Source organism: Ambystoma mexicanum, chromosome 3q (assembly GCF_040938575.1).
Source record: "Ambystoma mexicanum isolate Mex_15411 chromosome 3q, UKY_AmexF1_1, whole genome shotgun sequence".
NCBI classification, from domain to species: Eukaryota; Metazoa; Chordata; class Amphibia; order Caudata; family Ambystomatidae; genus Ambystoma; species Ambystoma mexicanum.
This window is the reverse complement of record NC_090926.1, coordinates 704,926,455-704,948,965: the sequence shown is the minus strand read 5'-3', so window position 1 is coordinate 704,948,965 and position 22,511 is coordinate 704,926,455.

The following is a 22,511-nucleotide window of genomic DNA, read 5'->3' as shown; positions in this document are numbered from 1 at the left end:
ACCAAGTAAGATGGAGGCCCTGTGAAAATCCTTTCCCAGTTACCAGCTCTCATCCAGTGTAATGATTTGACTGTCAAGACACCTGTTAGTGTGCAGAGTGAAGTTCCTGGGATAGTCCTGTTCGGTAATGACCCAAAAACTCTTGGAGTGGTGTCTAGTACCCCCAGGCCTCCCAGTAAAAGGAAACAGGAGCTCACTAGGCCTGCAAGGGAGAGGACCTTGATAGGCTCTCCAGGGGAGGAGATAGAGGAAGCTATCACCCCCAATCCACAGGAGTTGCTCACTGCTATTTCTAGAAAGAAAGAGACAAAGGGGAAACCAAAGACCTCTAAGAAAAAGACACAGAGCACCCCTGTGCTACCAACAAGGACATCCCCAAGATTGTCCAAAGTCACAGCTGTGACTCTTCCACCTGCTGATGCAGAGTGTGAGGTACAACCCTGTGTGGTTGATCCAGTGTAACGCTCACCTGATTCCCGCAGAGGCGCCGGTCTTGACTGGGTGAATGCCGTATCTTCAAAGGTGATGTGTAACACACGGTTGGCTCTTTGGGCTGGACCTCTGTGCACTGTATGTCTGACTTGAAGAGTAAGATGTCTGCAGATAGAAAATATGGGATTAATGAACTGGGGTTATTGGGTGCCTCTCTCCTCTTCCCTTTCTCTTCTCCTGTAGAACCCCAAAGGTTAACGCCCTCACCTTAGGTAAGTGAACGCCGAGCTCTCCATCTGCCTCGGGGCAGGGTGCCGTAACCAGTTTCTTCACTGGATAAGGGTGCAGGCCTCTTGACCTCAGAGGACTGCTGTCCGTCGTTAACTGCACAAACGGTAAGTTCTGGGCACTTCAAATGTCTTAAAAGTCTTTTGTAATGATATCTCTTGTTTTGCAGGGTTCCGGCGATGGCGGATGGCGGGCTGATGAGAGTTGAGGATCGAACCCGCGTGAGGAATAGAAGCGCCTGGAAGCACGTAAGTAAGCGCTTGTAGCCTGGTTCACGATGCGCACTAACTGTCCCTTTTATCTTGCAGGTACAAGTTCGGAGCTTTAGAGAAGCTGAAGGGTGCTGGAATACCCACTGGATTCGGCGTGGGAAGGAGTAATGGCACGTGAGTAATAAAGTTGCCCAATGTCTTTAAACGCACCTTCTTTTGTTTTTCAGATGCGGGATGCAGCGCCGAAGGCCTCCGGAGCGTGCGAAGAGCTGGTAAGCTTTTGTCTTTCAGATGCCGGAATGCAGTGTGAAGACCTCCGGAGCATGCGAAGAGTAGGTAAGCCTTTGTCTTTCAGATGCCGGAATGCAGCGCGAGGCGTTGGTGACAGCCGATGGACCAGGTAAGAGATGCGCTGCCACTGAAGACCGTAGTGCTAACCTGTTCTTTCTTTGTCTTTACAGGTGCTGCTGAAGACTGGATTCCAGGATGGTAAGCCTTTGTTCCCTTAGGCCCAGGATCAGAAGCAGAAGACACGATGAGCGTTCTGCTGCAGAGAATGCAGAATAACACAAAGCAAGATTCATCCATCGGGTGTGTTTAAATAGCCTCCTGTAGTGCTTAGGTGTCTCCTTCCACAACCACGCCTAGGTAAGAAAAGAGTTCCTGCTTTCCAGAAGAGTTCCAGTGTTCTGAACCTAGGGAGTGGCTCCTGCCCCACCCAACAGGAAAAGTAGTCCCAAACAGAAGAGGATCAGGGGTTCAACTGGCAGGTAAGTAAGCAGCATGGTCTGCTGCAGGTAAGTCCACCCAAGCATTATGAGCCCGGCGCTTCCAGCGCTGGGACTGGGCATCTTTATGAGCCTGGTGCCACTGGCTCCAGGACAGGGTCCAAAAGGTCCCAATTGGGACTGGCTGGCACTCGGAACCGGGGTTATGGGTCTGCTTCCAAGGGAGTCGGGCAAGTCCTGATCTTTTGGAAGCAGAGATCATGACATCCAGTTTCTGAAGAGTCAGATCTGGAGGAAGACATTGTTTTAGTTGGAGATTTAGACCCTGTTGACCATCCTGAGCTGCTGTCTTTACTGGCAGAAGGGTGACAAACAGGGAAGACTTCAGCAAAGGACAAAGAGAGTGTCCTACTCTTGAAGGTCTTTGCTTACAAGCAGCTTCTCAGCTCGATGGGCAAGAGCCTGGGAAGTGTAAATTGCACTGGGAAGATGGCCTCTTCTACAGTGAACGAACTGAGTCTATCCCAAGGGACTGCAAAAAACAAATAGTGCCCCTAGCAAATAGACTCCATATCCTACAGTCGGACCATGAGATACCTTTGGCTGGTCATTTGAGTTTTAAAAAAAACAAGGAAATGCTCTCCCTATACTTCTACTGGCCTAAGAAGGGTTCAGAAGTTGACAAATTCTGTAGGAGCTGTCACACTTGCCAAACCTCTCGCAAGAGTGGATCCAAAAATGTGGCACCCCTGGTTTTTCTCCCAGTGGCGGGAGTTCCTTTTGAGAGGGTGGGCATTGACATTGTCGGTCCCCTTGACCCTCCTACATCTTCAGGGAACGGGTTTATCCTGGTTGTAGTAGATCATGCTACAAGATACCGAGAAGCTATACCTATGAGAACTGTTACGGCTCAGGCTGTGGCTAAGGCTCTGCTTGGTATTTTTACCAGAGTAGGGTTTCCTAAGGAAGTGATATCCGACAGGGTATCCAATTTTATGTCCCACTACATGCAAGCCATGTGGAAAAACTGTGGTGTCACTTACACGTTCTCTAAAGCCTACCATCCACAGACAAATGGACTGGTAGGGAGGTTTAATCATACTATGAAGAGCATGATAGGTGCTTTAGAGGAACCCCTTAAAAGAAAGTGGCACCTTCTACTGCAATGCCTTCTCTTTGCTTATAGAGAAGTCCCTCAGGAGGGAGTTGGTTACAGTCCCTTTGAACTTCTCCATAGCCATCCAGTCAGAGGCCCCTTGGCCCTGATTAAGTAGGGGTTGGAGAGTGCTCCTTCCCCCAAGCCAGTCAGATTGACTGACTATGTGATAGGTCTCAGGAGGAGAATGTCACACATGATGGCAGAAGCTACTGATAAACTTAAAGCCGATCAGGCTCTGGTCAAACATTGACATGACCAGAAGGCCAGCATGGTTGTGTTTATTCAAGATCAGCTTGTACTAGTTTTGGTGCCAACAAGGCAGAGGGCCTTGCAGGACAAATTGATAGGACCCTTCAAGGTTGTGGGCAAACTTGGAGAGGTGAAAGATTTGGTGGACTTAGGCAGACCTAAGGAGGCTCCCAGATTTTTTCACACCACCTTTTGAAGGCATATGTCTCGAGACCAGAAGTGGGAGCTTTGCTTATAGCTTCAGCTCAAGAGGAGGAGGAGAGTGAACCTCTACCTGACCTCCTCAGAGGCCAACCTATAGATGAGAAAGTAGAAGGAGTAATTATCTCTTCTCAACTGGTATCTGAACAACAGAGTGGAGTGCAAAGTTCTGTTAAATCAGTTTGCCTCCCTGTTTTCACTTTCACCAGGCCTGACCCATTGGGGCCACCATGATATTCTCACTAGGGAGTGTTTAGCTGGGAATAGCAGAGGTTACAGAATCTCGAAACATTTGAGATCCCACATCGAAGGAGAGGTCAACAAGATTCTTGATCTCGGGGTTATAGAGCCCTTTACCAGTCCATGATCTAGTCCAGTTGTTCTAGTACCAAAGGCAGGATCCAAGGAGTTCAGATTCTGTGTGGACTATAGAGCTATAAATGCAGTCACCACGACTGATGCCCATCCTGTGCCAAGGACAGATTAACTGGTGGACAAACTTGGTGCAGCCAAGTACCTCAGTGCATTTGATCTGACGTCAGGATATTGGCAAATAGCCCTGACAGACCATGCCAAGGAGAAAACTGCATTCTCAACGCCAGCAGGCCTCTATCAGTTTAAGGTTATGCCTTTTGGATTAAAGAATGCACCTGCTACATTCCAACGGATGGTCAATCAAGTACTGAATGGGATGGAGGACTTCTGCATGGCATACTTGGATGACATTGCAGTGTTCAGCCCTACTTGGAAAGAACATGTTGATCACTTAGGATATGTTTTGCACGCTCTTGAGCAGGCCCATCTGACCATAAAGGCAAACAAATGTTAAATTGGTCAGAGCAAAGTGGTCTGCCTTGGTCATGTGGTAGGAGGAAGTGAAATAAGGCCCTTGCCTAGCAAAGTACAAGCTATACAAAACTGGGCCACCCCTTCTACTCAAACCCAAGTGAGAGCCTTCCTAATTCTCACTGTGTGCTAAAGGAATTTCATAGAGAACTATGAGTCCATAGCTTCTCGGTTGAATGTGATCTCCTCTCCAAAATTCCCTAAAAAAGTTAGATGGAATGAGGAGTGCACTCAAGCCTTTGAAAACCTGAAGAAAGTCCTTTGTCAAGCTCCAGTCCTAAGACCTCCTGATTATCACCAACCCTTCATTGTGCAGACAGATGCATCCAATACAGGTATAGGTGCAGTCCTTTGTCAACTGGATGAGAAAGGTAGGGAGCACCCCATTTGCTTCATCAGTAGGAAACTGAAGGAACCAGAAACAAGGTGGGCAACAATAGAGCTGAATGTTTTGCCATTGTGTGGTCTTTGAAGAATTTTAGAAAATACATGTATGGATCAACTTTTGTGATTCAGACAGACCACCAACCCTTGAGATGATTAATTCAAATGAAAGGGGAGAACCCAAAACTTCTAAGATGTTCAATCTCCCTGCAAGGGTTTGATTTCACCATTGAGCACAGGTCAGGTTGTCACCACCAAAATGCTCATGGTCCCTCTAGCATGTTTATAACCGACTAGAGTGAAAATATTCATCCAGGAGTGGATTAAATTCTCCTGTCCCTTAGTCTGGGGGGAGGGGCAGGTAAGTGTTAGGGAGAATTCTCCAGAATGGCTAATTTCCCTTACCTACTGAGTCCCTCAGGAGCTTTGCTGGATTTATACGATTTTCACCTAGTAAGAGTGTGAGCCTTTTTTCCCACTCTTACATGTGTTTTGCTGTGTGTGTTTAACATTTGTGTGTTCAAAGACTGTGGAGCCTCACCTACTCCATAGGCATAATATTTTTACTGTGTGTTACACAGCACCTTCAGTACAGTAACACAGGGTTGTCTTTTTCAGACTTCCCACTTTAAACTCAATTTTCTGGGACTGACTACTGTCTCCCAGAACATGTTAAGTTGCCATTGACTTTATTCGTCTTTTTAAATCCACAGACCCAGTACAAATTATCTTACATAGAGTTCTAGAAAGGGTTAATAGTTATCCCTTTTTGTCTGCTTCTCATGGAACATTATGTCGTTCCCTTTTCACTAAGATTTGGCTGGTGGTAGTGGTATCTACCCTATTTGTCCTACCACAGTCTATTTAAATAACCTTGGTACTGTTTTAGGCTATCTTAGTAGCCTCAAACGTAAACCCGCTGGGCCACAATTACTTTTATTTGGTTACGCTGGGTTTATTCACCATTTCTATTTGTAAAGGTCTTTCTCGTGTTTTGCTCTGCGGGCCAAATTGTTTTTTTTGTTCGCCGTCCTTTGGCGGGCTTCTGCACAGAAGCCCTTCTTAGGCACCTGAATGTCTGAGGGGGACAGGATGTGAGGGAGGGTTTTGAGACTCCCTGCACTAGTATCCTTCAGACCCATGTCGCACTCTGTGTGATTGGCTGTGGAGACTGTCCCGCCGGGACAGCCACCCTGCTGTGTGATTGACAGCCAGGCTGTGTGAATGGGGGAAAACTGCATAAAAAGCAGGTCTCTGGGACTGAGAAGGCAGAGTCAACACTGGATAAAGAGAACCGAAGAGAAGCTGACAGAAGAGGCCCTCTACCACGACTGAACTTCCCGGTGAAGCCCTGCTGCAGGTCCCAATCTCCAAACTTCGACGACAGGGAAGATCTGCAAGGAATCTTCTCCCCATGAGCTGGTGGGACCAACCAGTTCACCAAACTGCAAGCCAGGCCTCCCTCCTCAGGTCGAATTTGCTGTACACAGCTACAGTGAACCGGATAGCCAGGAGGAGCGGACCCTGCTTGGGTTTTAAGGAGCACACCTTTTATTTGTTACTTTGCTCTGCGTCTGGTTTCTTCCCTGGGCAGTGTAGGACCCTCCAGTCTTCCTACTTCGTGTCAGTCCAATAGTCGCTTCAGGAACTGTGAGCCTGCAGGACCTGCCAGGAACGTCCGCCTCAGCTGCAGCCGTCTTCTCCATTTAAGGTACTGTTGAAATCCGGTCGTTCGTTCCGTCCCACCGTGGTAAAACTGCTTGAAATCTTTTGCCAATCTGAGGGCTTGTCCTTCTATGTTCTTTAAAGTAACTTTTCATCTGACCAACTTCGTTCTGAACTCTTGGCAAAGACTTAACCGAGAACTACTCTGAACTGTGTGATCCCCTTCAAAGACTTGGGTCCATTGACTTTGGCCCAGAACTCTTGATTTGATTTTCTCACCGTAGTAACTTTTTTTAGATTGCCATGCTTACTTACTTGTTGGTGCTGCTCAACTTTTGTCTAACTTTGTCTTTCCCTACCTTTAAAATTACTGGAGTGCCATTTTGCTCACACTTCATTTTGAGCTTAACTTGTACAGAATCTATTGGGTATAGTGTATTAAGATTGTGATTTTTCAACTGCTTGATAATAGTGAAATGTTGTATAACTAATGTGTAAATAAATGTATATTCTTTTACTCAGAAACCTTGAGTCAGTGTTTTTTTTCGAACCATAGTAATTGTTGTCCTTTGTGTAACTATTGATACTGCTCACTTTACTCTTAAGATAAGTCTGGCTGCTCAGCCATCGCTACCACTTTAATGTGTAGTACAGGCTTGTACCAAAGGTGAATGTGTACTGTCACTTGTAGTCTTAATTGTGTGTGGTGTTCCCAAAGGGTACTGCATATGATTCTGCTTAGCACAGAGAAATACTGGATGTAGATGAAAGTGATGAGGATCAGGCAATCATGAGAACCCAAGCAAGCGTACCATCAAATAAAGCCCAAAAGAGAGCTAATAGGAGACTGGGAAGAGGACAAAAAATGCTGAGGAATTTGAAGAGTTGAGTAATGCTTGAAGAGTTGAGAACCAAAAAGTCAGTATAGATCAAGCGCTTTCTTCTCTCTCCTCATCAAGTGATGACGGGATAGTAAGATCCTGGTGGGTCCTGCCAAAACAGACTGACTAATAGAACTCCCTGAAAACCGGCTGCAGGGGCAAATGAATGACCATAAGGAGCCCCTTGAGTGTAAGGGCGAGAGTATGATAAAATTATCTGTGAGTTTTATGTGACAGTTTTTACAATCTATAATGTATTCTCGGATGAACACAATGCTCCACTAAATCATGTACATCACTTATATCTTCTGGAGTATATCACGGCACAGAGATACTGAAGAGTTGAGATTTTAGAGGAGTGCCAGTACCCAACGATGCAAATTTACTGTTCGTCAACAAAGTAGTGAATTCAATAAAAGCCCATGACTATTCACTTTTGAAATTGAGATATGCTATTGATCAACTTGAGCAGGTGCCCCAAGACTCCGAACGTAGTGATAAAAAAAGGATTGTGCAAATAACTACTGGACATTCGTTTTTTTTCGCTTTTTCACGTCCCCAACAAAGAGCCAGGTTTGAATATGAAAGTAGAAAAGGGAATTTTTGGTCTTGATGGCCTTCATTTCTCCCCACTCCTCCTGACAAGCAGCCATGAAATTTGCTAATAAAATCGTGTAACACGAGAGGACATCCACATCTAATCAAGGGTGAATGCACCTCTAGTCAGTTGTTAAGATTAGCAGACGTAATACTGTTGCAGGAGACGTGGTTGGTAACCAATTTGATGATAGATGGTTTTAGTGGTCATCAAAAAATGGCAGAAAATATGTGGCTTAATTACATCTTGCCGTAATGGGTTTAAATCGCAAGAAAACGTTTGGGGATGGAGATCTAAATGTATTAATTGTGCGTATTACCCTGGATACGAGTACTAAAGTATTAGTTGTTAATATCTAAGACCCTCCTGGGGGTGACCACACCAACCGTATTCAGGTAAATATGTTTGAAAAGTTAGTTTGCAGTCAGCTCAATCGCCTGCAAGAGGTGATTCTAATAGGGGGTGATTTAAATGCTGGGTGTGTTAAATATAAAATTGTTGACCAATTGGTACTAGTTGAAGACCCCACAAAACGGGTCTTCACTCTTTCTACGAAGCAGGGTTACCCTGGGTGGAATTCTTTGTTGAACTGGAGATGACCTTGTCAGGCCCTCAAGCCCTAGGGTCCATGGCTCTGCTTTATAAATATTATAAAGTAAAGTAAAAGATGTGCAGGTTGAATGGTCAAATAGTAGAGGACATCTCGCCAGCAGTAGGCAAGGAAAAAAGATGTCAACAATAGACTATTTGTATATGCAAGCTATTGTGATGGAGAAGGCAGTATCATTAAACATTGATTTTAACGCTTTAAGTGATCACGCCATCTTGTCATTGGAAATTAGGTTGGGAAATGAAATGAGTTGTAGGCACAAAGAAACTGGAGAATTAGTCATCAATATTAGGAAGAACCGTCTTGGGTAGACTGCTACAATATAATAGCAATGTCTAGACATATGATAGAACTTGTTGATAATTACATCTACTCTTTGCAGTCGTGCAGCCCTGAGGAAATTGTAGCATTGGTAACGCGTCTGCTTCGTTTCTCCTGTATGGGAATTGCATATTTTGTAAGAGGTAGGTTCGACTAATGCAAAACGTGATGTAGAAACGATTTTTAAGGGAAACTACTAGAAGAATTAGGCAGAGTGAAGGGAGCCAGTTAGTTAGCATGCTACTTACAAAAAATGGTAGGAATACGTATAAGAACTGGGTTGAATTATATCAAGTATCAATAAAAAAGCAAAGGACGGCAAACATGTACACAATTCTGAATAGCGGTAGTACTACCCCCCCCTCCCTCTCTCTCTCTCTCTCTCTCTCTCTCTCTCTTTCTCTCTCTATCTCACCTCACTCTAACTTGCTCAGGTGATGGGCCGAGTGGGATCTGCTGGGAATTTTGCCCAGCAGGGCAAAGCAGCGTTTGTCAGGCGTTCGTCAGGCTTTCGGGGCAGGGGCCAGAATGCCAGCTCCCTTCTCCCAGGAATCTTGCCCAGTGTCCCCAGACAGGCCTCTCCTCCCAGGGATGAGATGAGGAGCAAGGAAGATAAAAACCTATGGCAAACTTTTAGAGGGATAAAGGGGGAGAATAAAGTTGTGCTTGTCAACATCATAGAGTATCAGGGTTCATTTCGAATATGATAGTATTGTGGAGCTAATTAAGGCTCTGAAACACTGTACAATCTCTGGCCACCGTCATCCTCCCCACACCTTTTCTACCCTCTAACTCCCCATCTTATTGTATCTCTGTGGCAGTGGCACTCCCACACTTAAGAAGTGGGCTTTCTTTCTGGCACGGTCTCAGCCGGCAGCAGAACTTGTCTCGACGACACCACAGTGCCCCTGGTACCCTCAAGCGACCGCAGAGCAGTAGAGGTAAGCCCAGCTGGGCTTTGTTTAAATGTATGTCCGCTCGTCGAAAAAGGAAGATTTTTGGCTGATCCATTTGTGCATTTACCATTTGGGCACCTTCATCAGATAACGTTTTGGCCTGCACATGATTTACTTTTTCTGATGATGTTCTCTCCATAGCAGCCCAGTGGGGTTGTTTAAGCCTGCGTGGATTGGTTATTCCAACATGGCTGATGCCATGCCACACATTGCAGGTCCTTGCAAGTTTGCCTCGCCTGCACTGTGATTGGCCAGCCCCAGAGCCTTAAACCCAATTAGGGAGGCGGCTCTGGTGAATGCCAACCCCCACCAAAGGCCCAATACTAGGCCCTTTGTGTCCCATTCTTCCTCCTAATATTCTTTCCGGCACCGTCTCACCCGACAGCAGAAACTACCTGCATGCAGGGCCGGTCTTAAACCAGATTGCACCCCAGGCAGTAAGCATCATTGGCGCCCCCCCCCGACCGCTTAGTAAATGGACTGGCTAGTACCCCATCATTTCCCTCACCAGGTGGGCATTAGTGGACCATCTTTAGATTTCTAATTTTGGGTCATGGTAAGTCCGGGCAAAGACTTAAAAGATGACGTCCAGTCTACACGCCTAGAATTGGCACCACTTGAGCTTTAAACATCTTTGACTTCTGTGTCGCCCAATAGCGTCACCATTGACTCCGATGGGAGTTCATGGCAGTGATGTCCTCTCTTACACCGGGTCACTGATTCCTTACCAAAACACTGGGGTTCGAGGCATGGCCAGTACAAGCACACCTGCCACATGCCAACCAATCCCCACACCCAATCTCCTTTATTTTATTAACATTTTGGTCTTTTCCCTTTTACTCCCTTCAAGGGGTGCAGCTGCTCGTTGAATATTTCTTTAGGTAGACTTGCCTTTCTCAGTGTGTTTGAGAAAGCCCCCTTGATCCAATACATGCTGGCCCCCAACCTCCCTGACTGCCCTCATCTTTTGCCTCTTTCAGCTCGTTTTACTTTCACCCTGCACCACCTTTCCATGGTTACAGCCCGCGATCGCCCCCTCCCTTCTGCTAAAGTGAGACTGATAGGCATAGATTTCCACCAGGAATTGAGTGAAAACTCGGTATGGAGGCAGGGCTGGAATCATGCACGGGCTCTCTGTGCTGGGTACACAGGAGTGGACTAAGAAGCAAAAGAGGCCCTGGATTCCTTTTTTTGAAAGCAAAATTGCATCTTGATTGTGCTTCACACAGCAGTGCAGCACATTCTGCATGCCCTCAGAAAAACGGCCCATGGTTCACAGACCACCCCCCACCCACTGTCTGCGGGAAATCGCCAGACTTACCTGTAGGCCAGTCCGCCACTCCTAGGGTACAGTGTGCAAGAACCCTGCCCTTGGGGACAGGACGAGGGAGAGAGAACCATGGCCCCCTTCCTGCCCCTACCTGCAAGGCTAAAAACCTCGGGGTCATCTTCGACTCCACACTCTCCTTCTCTCCTCATATATCTGACGTCTCTAAGAAGTCACACTACCAGCTGCACCTCCTCAGAGGTATTCTTCCCTTCCTCTCCTTCCCCCAGAAGCTCACTGTCTCTCGAGCCCTGGTTCTCTCAAGGCTGGACTACTGTAACAGCCTCTATCTTAATCTGCCTGCCTCCACTCTCCGCCCTCTGCAACTTATCCAGAACAGAACTGCGAGACTTGTCCTTGGCCTCAAGCCCAGGGACCGTATCTCTCCAGGACTGAAATCTCTTCACTGGCTCCCAGTGGCTGCGAGGATTAAGTTCAAAACCCTCTGCATTGTCCACAAGGCCTTCTGGGGCCTGGGACCTAAATACCTCCAACTCTCTCTTCCTAAATATCTTCCTTCACGAGCCCTTCGCTCATCCGTCTCCAACTCCCTCATGGTCAGCCGCTTCTCGAAGCAACGAGCTGGGGGTAGATCTCTCTCCGCAGCTGGGGCCTCCCTCTGGAACAGCCTTCCTGCCTCCCTGAAACTTGAGGAGAACCATCTCCGGTTCCGGAAGCACCTCAAAACCTTCCTCTTCGCTTCTGCCTTCTCTCTCCCTCTCCCCTGCTAATCCTGCTTAACTCCCCACTGAATTCAGCACTAAACCTGCATCTGGGCCACTCTCAGCAACCTCGGTCCAGGGCTCAGCCACTCCCCACTTGCACTGCCTCCCCGGCTCCCCCTGCACTGTGGGACTGTCACTGTATCCCTACAGCCCCTTTCCCAGCACTTGCTCTGCACTTACCTCGCACTTGCCACCAGCTGGCCCTTTCTATTTATTATTTATTATTATTTTCTACGCTACTTACCTTGTACTGCACTTCCCCCCCCACCTCCTCCCCCCTGCACTTCCTCCTTTCCCCTTACCTCTGCACTTGCGCGATCTGAATGACACCTGGCCTAGTAGGATCGTTTGTCTGTTTTCCCCTTGTTTCCCTCCCTCCCTGCCTCGTCGCGCCTTGAAACACTTGTGTATAGGCGCGTTACAAATACCATATCATATCACCCAAGACAGGAGTCACAGAACACCCTGCACCCAAGAAAGGAGACATGAGGGGGCACCCTGCACCCAAGACAGGAGATGAGAGGGAGAACCCTGCACCCAAGACAGGACTCAGGCTGGGACCTCAAAGGCCAGCTGAGCTGGAGCAGAGTCAGTCACACCTCTGGAACCTGAAATTCTAGTGTGAAGCCAGGTGCACGTCAGGCGGGTGCCTGTGACTGCAGGTTGCAAGCGATTTACTGAGCTGAGCTATTGATCCTACCACATACACCATGACTCGTCTGGTCAGGTGTCATTCAGTGCCTCTGCAAATTCGACAGGGCTGGGGCAGACTGAGACGGGAGGGAACAGAACCCTGCACCAGTGGCAGATTTAAGGCAAAGGGGCCTATGGGCAAAAATGACACAGGGCCCCAAGTGGGCAAGGCATGGAGGCAGAGCCTAGTGGGCAGAGTTGCACAATGTTTAACTTTGGGGATAGGTGATTGATTGTTTTTTTTTTACAGTTTTCTTTGTTTGGGGGTCTAACTCTAGCTAGAGACAGCTGGGCATCCTCGCCAGGTTTTGCTGTCAATGGTAGTAATATTGAATGATCAAGCCGAAGCTAAATTTGAAAATGATAGAGTTCAAGGCAATGGGCAATGGGATAGGACATTACAGGATGTGATATCATGGTATAATTCATAGAGCATAAAAAATCCATTTTGTTCATGTCGCCGTTGTACTTAACCCACACACTTAAAATATCATTAAACATCACAGATGCAATTAAAGGAGTATGCCCATATTATCGAGGTGATATAATTGGTTATTTATAATGCGCTTAATACTGAGAGGTTTCTAAGCGCAGACCCAGGATCGAACCTGTATTGCTCCGCGTCGTCTTGCTTCCAAGCCGAGCCTCCTGAGACTACAATTGTTAGATATTAATAATAGGGCCTCATTACGACCCTGGCGCTAAGTGAAAAACGATGGCGGTAAATGGTTACCGCCATCGTTTTCCGCCAGGTCCGATCATGACCCGTGACCGTTAACTACGATGCCATTAGCGGCATCGTAGTTAACGCTACCGCTAACTGCGCTAAGGGTGTGCGCATGCGGCCGGCCACACCGTACTTAGCGCCATGGCGGAAAGGTACGCAAATGCTGACCCAAGCGGACATGCACCTAACGCCATCACCCAGCCCGTTAAGTACCTTACCGCCATGGTGCTAAGTACGCCATCGCGAACCAACCGTAAAGGGCCATGTAAAGTGAATGCAGCTGCCACAGGTGCACAGAAACAGCACAGGTGAAGGCAATACAGACTCAGGAAGTACAAAAAGAGCACACCCCACCCCTTCCCACACCCAGTCACACTCCACAATGATACCAATACGACTAGCAATGTTGGGGCTGGAGAACCTGATAGCAATGCAAGTGCTACTACAACAACAACAACAACAACAACAACAACAACAACAACAACAACAGGCTGCACAGAGGAGACGCAGGAGGAGAAGGAGGGCAAGGCAGGCCCAGCAAGCCCCACCAGCACAGCCAGTGCCACCACGCAGGCAGCCCCCAATCCCACGCATCAGAGCCAATCCATTCAACCTCACTGCTGAGCAGATCCACACCCTGTACCGTATGGACCGGGACACCATCACCGCCATCGTACACATGATACACAACGACATCGTCAGCATGATAGAAACTCCAACCGCCATCCCACCCCTACTGAAGGTAGTGTCTGTACTCCACTTCCTGGCCACAGGCACCTACCAGCACACAGTGGGGCACTTGCATGGCATTTCACAACCATTATTCTCACGAACCCTCATCCAAGTGCTCGATGCCCTCCTCAAGCACACAGACGACCACATCTCATTACCACGGACTGCCCAGGACATTGCAAACACCAAAGTGGGTTTCCATGCACTAGCCGGAATACCCGGTTGCATTGGTGCCATCGACTGCACCCATGTGGAATTGGTGGTTCCACGTGCCACGGAGGTACCGTACCGCAACCGGAAACAGTTCCACTCAATCAACGTGCAAATGGTCTGTGACTCCAACAAGATCATCACACATTGTTGTGCCCGATTCCCCGGATCAACCCATGATTCTATGGTCCTGAGGAACTCCACAATACCACGCTACATGGAGCGACATGCAGGCCCAAGATCCTGGCTACTCGGTGAGTCCAATGTCATGGAAGTGGGCAGGAGAATGACGTACCGATGCATACTCCACCTGGCTGAAGGGGGGGGGGAATGATGCATACTCCACCTGGTTGAAGGGGGGGGGAATGATGCATACTCCACCTGGCTGAAGGGGGGGGGGGAATGATGCATACTCCACCTGGCTGAAGGGGGGGGGAATGATGCATACTCCACCTGGCTGAAGGGGGGGGGAATGATGCATACTCCACCTGGCTGAAGGGGGGGGGAATGATGCATACTCCACCTGGCTGTGAGCAACACAGAGAACGGAGACAGAGGATGGGCACTCACAATGCACTCAACCCCTCTGCATACATTGGGTGATGGCATGCAAAACAGGCCAGGGGAGCCATGAGCATATACTGGTTGCATTGTGTGAATCAATTAGTGCATGTAGAAGTGAGCCGAAGTAACAGTTGGATGCAGGCCATGGTGGCACATCATGTTCTTGATCAGACGACATGACTGACACATGCATTCTCGCCTACATACAGGTGATGCAGGCTATCCCCTGAAGAGCTGGCTCCTTACACCAGTCCGGAACCCGCAGAACCAGCACGAGGAGGACTTCAACCGTGCACATACACGTACTCGTGTGGTCATAGAGCAAACATTCGGCCTATTGAAGGCACGGTTCCGAAGCCTCAGCAGGTCTGGAGGGGCACTCCTGTACCACCATGAGAAGGTGGCAAAGATCGTAATGGCATGTGTCATGCTACACAATATGTGCGTCAGACGGAATGTGCCCCTGCCCCCTGACGCAGGACTGCAACCACCTGACGATGAGGATGAGGAGGGTGCAGATGGGGCACCACCCCATGGAGGAGGCGACGCACAGGAGGGGCGTGCAATGCGCCAACGTATCATCGACCACTGCTTCTAGCACACACGGCTGGTGTGAATCACATGGAGACTGCACTTGGGGCACTGTGTGTCTCTGGGACATGCACACTGTGGACTGTACACCAATAAAGCATACATATGCAATGAAAATGTCCACACATTTCTTTTTGTGAAAGAAAAATGTGTATTGAAACAATGAAACGTCGTGACACACCCCCTCCCCCCTCCCCCCTGAACACCCCAACACACCCCCTCCCCCCTCCCCCCTGAACACCCCAACACACCCCCTCCCCCCTCCCCCTGAACACCCCAACACACCCCCTCCCCCCTCCCCCTGAACACCCCAACACACCCCCTCCCCCCTCCACCCTGAACACCCCAACACACCCCCTCCCCCCTCCCCCCTGAACACCCCAACACACCCCCTCCCTCCTCCACCCTGGAATCCCTACGAAGGTGCGGTAGTGTCTGTGCAGCAGGGTGTGCAGTAGTCCTGCTCGACTGTCAAGCCACTAATGTGATTCCCCTCCCCTGGCCCCCGGGGCACCCCTGCCCGTGCTGCGTAGATTGCGCCCTGATCTGCGGATGGGGCTGCTCTGTGCCGAGCTGGCTGATGAGGATGGTCCGGCCTGCACATCTGGACGCATGTCCCTGATGGTCTGGACAAGTTCTGTGAGGACATTGCGCACAGCCGCGAGTTCCGTGCATATGTCCTTTGTGGACGACTCTATGGCAGCTGTGACTCGGTCTGCCAAACTTTCCATGCCATCCCTTGCCACCCCACACTGTGCAACATGTTCGTTGAGGAGGGCGGATAGCTGCTGCTGGCGGGTAACCATTTCCTCAAGTGTCTGCTGGTTCTGCTGGGCCATGGCAAGTGGCATTTGCATGTGCATTGGGCTGCTCACCTCAGGCTGGGGGGATGGGGTGGCCGGCCAATCCTCGGCCTCCGACTGCCCCTGTGTGGCATCCGCCTGCAGGGGGCTTAGGGATATGCAGTGGGAATGTGGCTGGGCAGTGGGCATTTCCTCATCGATGAGCTCGATGCTGCCTGCCTCACTGTCGGAGGTTGCCGCTATGGCAGCGATTTCTCCCAGGGTGCTGCTTGCAGCAGAGCCTGTCCCTTCAGTGGGCACGAGTAGTGACATGTGCGATGCTGCTGCTGGGTCTGTGTCTGCTGTTGTGGGGGCTGGCATTTGCCTGTCCTCTTCCCCAGGCAGGGTTTGCTGCTGGTGGTGTGTTTCCTTTCGGATGGCTGGGGTGGATGCCTGTGGCCTGGCCCTCTTGGTGGATGTGGATGCGGTGTTGTCCTCTTCCTGGAGGTCTGTGTCAGATCCTGTGGTGGAGCAAAGGAGGGAAAGTGTTATTGATGGGTACGCGGACATTGGCCGTGCATTGTGAGGGATGATATCTATGCAGTGGGTACATGCAGCACATTTCAGGCAGGGGCATACAGGTTTTGTGCCTTTTGTGTGGAGGTAGCATGGTGGTATGTGTGTGCCAGCAGTTAGGTTGTGCATGCTGCATGTGTACAGGGTGGAGTCTGGATGTGTCTGTGGACATTCACCTGGCGATGTGTTGCATATGCGCTATGGGGCTACATGGTACTTCACATGATGCGACTTTGTTGAGTTTTGCATGGCTTGCTCTGGCCACCTACCTGCATCTCCTGAGGTCGGCGCTCCTCTCTCCATCCCTCCGACACCTTGGATGCTCTCCATCCCGATGGTGGATGCACATATTTCCTCCCATGCTTGCAGCTTAATGGGCGATTCCGATCCACCCCCAGTTGACGTGGCTAGGTTGCGGTTGGCTGAGAGGATGCTTCGGACACGGAGCCTCAAGTCGTCCCAGCGCTTTCTGCACTGCTGGGCTGTGCGGGGTACGGCCCCCACTGCACTCACACGCTGTGCCACTAGGGCCCATATGGCCTTTTTTTTTGCTATTGCCGGCCTTGTCATCTGCGCGGAGAATACAGCTGCAGCATTTTCTTGCAGGGTCTCTGCGAGCATGGTTAGTTCCTCCCTTGAGAAACGGTCTTGGCGCTGCCGGTCACATGCTTTTTTGACAACTTTGGGCATTTTTCCTTGGCTAGTTGGGTGGGTGATGGGTGTGGATAGGTGTCAGGGTTGGATCAGGTATGGTTGTGGAGGATGGCAATGGATTGTGTTTTTCAAGATGGTCGTCGTGCAGTTTCCCGTTCCGCCGCGATGACGCTATTTCCGGTTCCGCCTATTTACGGTGACCGCTAATTACGCTGACCGCTAATTACGGTGACCGCTAATTGCGGTCGCCGCTATGGTGTGTGTGGCGGTAGTGCTCCTTGCGCGGCGTGCGATGGCGGTAAGGGCCGTTTCTGGCCCATTTACGCCATGCCGTACTTTACATTAACGCCATGGCGTAATGCATGTGCCCGATGGGTCGGAATATGCCGCACTTTACGCCATCGACCCACGGCGTAAACGTTGATTACGCCATGGCGGTAATGTTCGGTACTTACCGCCAGGGTCGTAATGAGGCCCATAGTGTCCATTCATATATTGAACACCACAAAATTATCTTGGTTTGCACAGAAAAACCTGGCGTCCAGGATGGGGAAAATAAATGTTTATTCACATTCTTTTGCTTGACCCGTTTTGCTTGACCTGTATCTATAATGTGTATATATTGTCAGGTTCATTTATCATGTGATTTTTGTACTTGTCAAGGCATTGCTAGACAAATAATAATATAATAATATACCCTTTCAATTACCAAACCTTTAAAATACTGATATGAAGTTGCATACCTGGGAAGATTGTGGCTTTAATTTTAACTTCCAAAATAGTAAACTATAAGTCCCAGAATGCAAGTTAATGCCAACCTGAAAAATCTAGTTAACCCACTGTAATTTCAGTGATTTAAGACCTGTAATAATAGAACTTGTATAATAAACTCAGATATTGTTTATAATACATATGCTATTGGTTCCGAAACTGAATCTGCGATTTGTTGATGTTTAGTACACCACACCGGATTCCCAGGAAACGCCACTGGACACAACTAGCCCGATCCCCTACATTTTCTGGGTGAAGGTCTGCCCTGAAGGCCAGGATCAAAGCTCGAGTGAGCACCACTTGCAATCAACGGCCTGCACTTAAGCAATATCTGGAAACGTTGAGCTGGTGGCATAACTCAGGCTTGTTATCTATGACTGACAGTTAACCTTCTCATTAGGTCTTAGCTCTGGGGTTTTCTGTCAGTGGGAGGTCTATGCACAAACCTCTCCATAAGGCAGATGCACAGAGTGTGGTGAAAGCAAACTCAGTGGGCTCACGCTTCCACTCCTCTACAGCACTCCCTACCTGGACAGTGTGGGAGAGGCAGTGTCTTGGCAAAGATGAGGGAGGGGGGATAGAGTGGACTGTAACCCAATTAATGTTTTGGCATTACAATTAGCTAATTCCAGTGGTTGCTAAGGGTACGGCTGAGGGGGAGGGGTTGTGTGGGTGCTGCACAGGTTTTCCGGGAAAGAACAAGAAGTGCAGGACATTTGGAAGTAATTCAGTTGTTATGCATGGGGCGTGTGTGTTGTGGAAGGGGTTTGAATATTGTGCAAGGGACGCAGAGGCTGACAGAGGTATGTCACAGGTGATGTCGGGGATATAACAAATGAGCCCCAGGCTGCCAACCAAATGAGCCCAGGCTTCCAACCAAGGGTAGCATGGAGCCGTCAAAGTCCAGCACAGTGGAGTGCCCCCTGCTGCAGCTAAAGGCGTGCTCCCCCTCTGAGAGCACACAGGTCTTGGGGGCCTCTATCAGTGCCTGTGGGGGCTGAAGGGCCCTCCATTATGTCAATGCTGATGGGCTGCCCTGCACCAGCCAAGCAAGCATGGCAAGATCCGATTCCAGGCCTGGCGGTCACAACCAAATAAAGGGAGGCTTTTTCGTTGGCTGTAGCAGAAAAGCATGTGCTATACTGCGTTGTTTCAGCCTACGATTTTAATGTATTGATGTACTCGGCCTCTGAAATATAAGTGCACGGGCGCCCTGCTGAGACTGGGAAGGGGCAGAGCATTGACCAGGGCAAAGGGGGCAGGAGACATGAGGGAACAGCACCCTGCACCGAGGGCAGGAGACGTGAGGGAGCACCCTACACCCAGGAAAGGAGGCGACACACTTACCAGCTGCTGCACACCCACTCGCTTTCCGTAATGTCGGGGCAGATACGAAAACGCCAGCCCCCAATCAATCCCACTCAGTGCGCCAGCGCCACCCGGGGCCTGGGGCCAGGGGGGAAAGTAATAGAGCAGCAAATGTTGCTAATTGCCATTGCCCTGTCCTGCCTGAGGGCCAAGGCTGCAGCCTGCAGCAGTGCGCTAACGTATATTCTAGTACTGCTAGAATACAAGTTTGTTTCGTTTTGCAATTCAAAAATGATTGTTGCAGGATGCTGGTGCGGCGCCCCTAGATGCTGACTGACGTCAGGCAGTCGCCTGAGCTGCCTGATACAAAGACCAGCCCTGCCTGCATGACACCACGTGGCCCCTGGAACCTACAAGCGACAGAAGAGCAGCACAGGTAAGCCCAGCAGGGATTTGTTTCAATTTGTGTGCAATCTTCAAAAAAGGAAGATTTGTGGCTGATCCATTTGTGCATTTACCATGCGGGCACCTTCATCAGATATGGCTTTAGCCTGCACATACAATTACTGTTGCTGCTGCTTTTCTCACCATGGCAGTGCAAAGGGGTTGTTTAAGTTTGTGTTGGGGTGGTTCTTCCAACATGGCTGACACCATGCCACACACTGCAGCTCCTTGCAAGCCTTCCTCGTCTGCATTGTGATTGCCTGCCCCAGAGCCTTAAGCCCAATCAGAGAGTGGGCTGGCGACCGCGGGCCACCATCAAATCCCACTACTAGGCCCTTGCCTGTGCCTGTCTGGACCTGGAGGGCTCGGAGGGCCCCCGCAGCACTTCAGGTACCACCACCTCCCATCCTCATGGAATAGCTAACCAGAATGCAGTCAGCCAGCCCACAAACATGTGCCTCTTGAGCTTTCTCCCACCAAGAGTATCTGTGAGTGATGCCTGGACTTTGTTATGCTGTCTTACTGACTAAACCAACTGTTGAACCTAGGTGTGCCCAACCACTCTCTCCTTTCCATGTCTTAATATATACCTTCTCCTTAATGCAGTTCTGTGCTTTTGGTAAAATGTGCAGCCCGGTGTGTTTAAAAACTCTTCACCCCCATTGTGCATTGCATTTCTGTGCTTTTGGTAACATTTGAATCCTGGTGCGTTTTTAAAAACTCTTCACCCTCATTGTGCAATGCATTTCTGTGCTTTTGGTAAAATGTGAATCCTGGTGTGTTTTTAAAAACTCTTCACACCCATTGTGCATTGTATTTCCATGTGTTTAGTAAAATATGAATCCTGGTGTGTTTCTAACAATCCTACACCCTCATTCCTGGTACTCAAGTGTCTCTATTGTATATGTGTTCTTGCTTTTGACTACTAAGCCACATGGTGAGTTTGTTTGTACTGTGCAGCCCCTCTGTCTGATATCCTATCTCTCCACCACCCCTATGGCACTCAAAATCTCTCCTATCTATTCTAACTGCTATATTATCACCTATCCTCACTGTCTAACGACATCTGTGATAAAAAAAAAAAGTTTTAAAAAGACGTTGTGATCACCAACCCTGGTCTACCCATTGCAGACACCTACGTCAGTACAACAGCCAGGCAGAATGTCATTGATATCCTCTATTCTGTCCCCTCTTCAGAATATTTGACACCTCATCTTATCTCTACTCTCTCCCCTAACACATCTTCTTCCATTAATGGTGGCACTAGATAGGAAGTACTCTTGGCAGGCTTCTCATCTTGCAGGTGTATCATTAATCTCTATCAAAATGGCACTATCATGGCTGAGCGTCCTCAACCCGAACTACTCCTCTTCGACGGGAGCCTGCTGTCCCTCATCAACTTCCTTAGCACAGCTGCTAATCCTTATCCCTCTCTCTCTGTCCCCTCTCCTCTGAATGATGCACCACGCCCCTCTACCCTTCATCTGAGAACCTTCAAAGGCAGTGACCTGCTGCATCTAGCCATGCGTATTGCTTGCTCTGCTATTAAGCACTCTGCCGACATGTGGCTCTTCCTTGAAGACCTTGACCACAATATCCTCGCTCTCACCGAGATGTGGCTCAAGGTCAGCTCAGGCTCTGCTTTTGATCCCTGTTGGACACAAGATCATCTCCAAACCCCTCCCTAACCGTGCTGGCGGTGGGGTTTCCCTGATCTTCCCTGAGTGGATCCCTTCCTCCCTAGGCCCTCCCCAGCCATACACCTCCTTCAAGAGCCTAGTTTGCAAGCTGGGCATCCCTCCCACTTCCTCTCCGACCATTGCCACTATTTACAGGCCACCTGGCTCTATCATCCAGTTCCTCACAGAATGGGTATTTCACCTCCTCTCTCCTCACATCCACTTTTAAACTACTTCTGCTAAGTGACTTCAACATCCATCTTGACTCCTCATTCACTGCATCAACTGTCTTCCAGGACCTCTGCACCTTGCTCTCCCTCTCCATTTTCCCTTCTGGCCCTAGCCACTCAGCTGTACACACCCTTGATGCCTTGATTCACACTGTGCTTTTGCTCAGCGCCCCAGTCACCACGCCACTCTCTTGGTCAAAACATTCCCTCCTCTCCTCTAACCTGGGTCCTCTCTGCCACCCAACCAGACCTCCCCCAGTTCTGCCCAACTTGTTCACGGACATCCACCCTATGAAACAAGTGTTAGCTACTGCGTTAGCATCCACCTTCATCCACCTTCACCCCACTGTAGACTCTATCTCTAACTCTGCTCTCACCAACCTCTATCTTGCCATCCCTAACACTCTCGACATTCTTGCCCAAGTCATAAGAACCCACCTGACACGTGCAATCAAGCATAACACCTGGTACGTCTCTGAACGGGCAGCCCTGAAACGCAAGTGCAGAGCTGTACAATGGAAGTGGCAGACCTCAGGCTCAATCTCTGACAAATTGGCATTTCGCCTTCTCCAAAGATAATACTGACTTTCCATCCACTGCAAGAAAAGGTTCCACATCCAGGCCTGGATCTCTGGTGCGTCCAACAACATGGCTGAACCTTTTAAAATCTGCAAGGAACTAGCCAACCCTTCAGCAGTCTCTACCTCGACTCTCCCCTCTCAGACCCTCTGCAATGCATTGGCCACTAACTTCACTGCAAAAACTTAGGCTATTCTGAGCACTCTCTCCTCCTTTTCCCATCCCCTTCTCCCATCCCACTGCAACCTATGAGCTCCCATCCTCTCTCTGCCTCTCACTCCACCTTCTTACCTATCACATCCGATGAGGTCACTAGAATTCTCCGCTCTATGTAGGTCTCCTCCAAACATATCTCCCCCGTTCTTGCAGAACGATTAAGAACAATATCA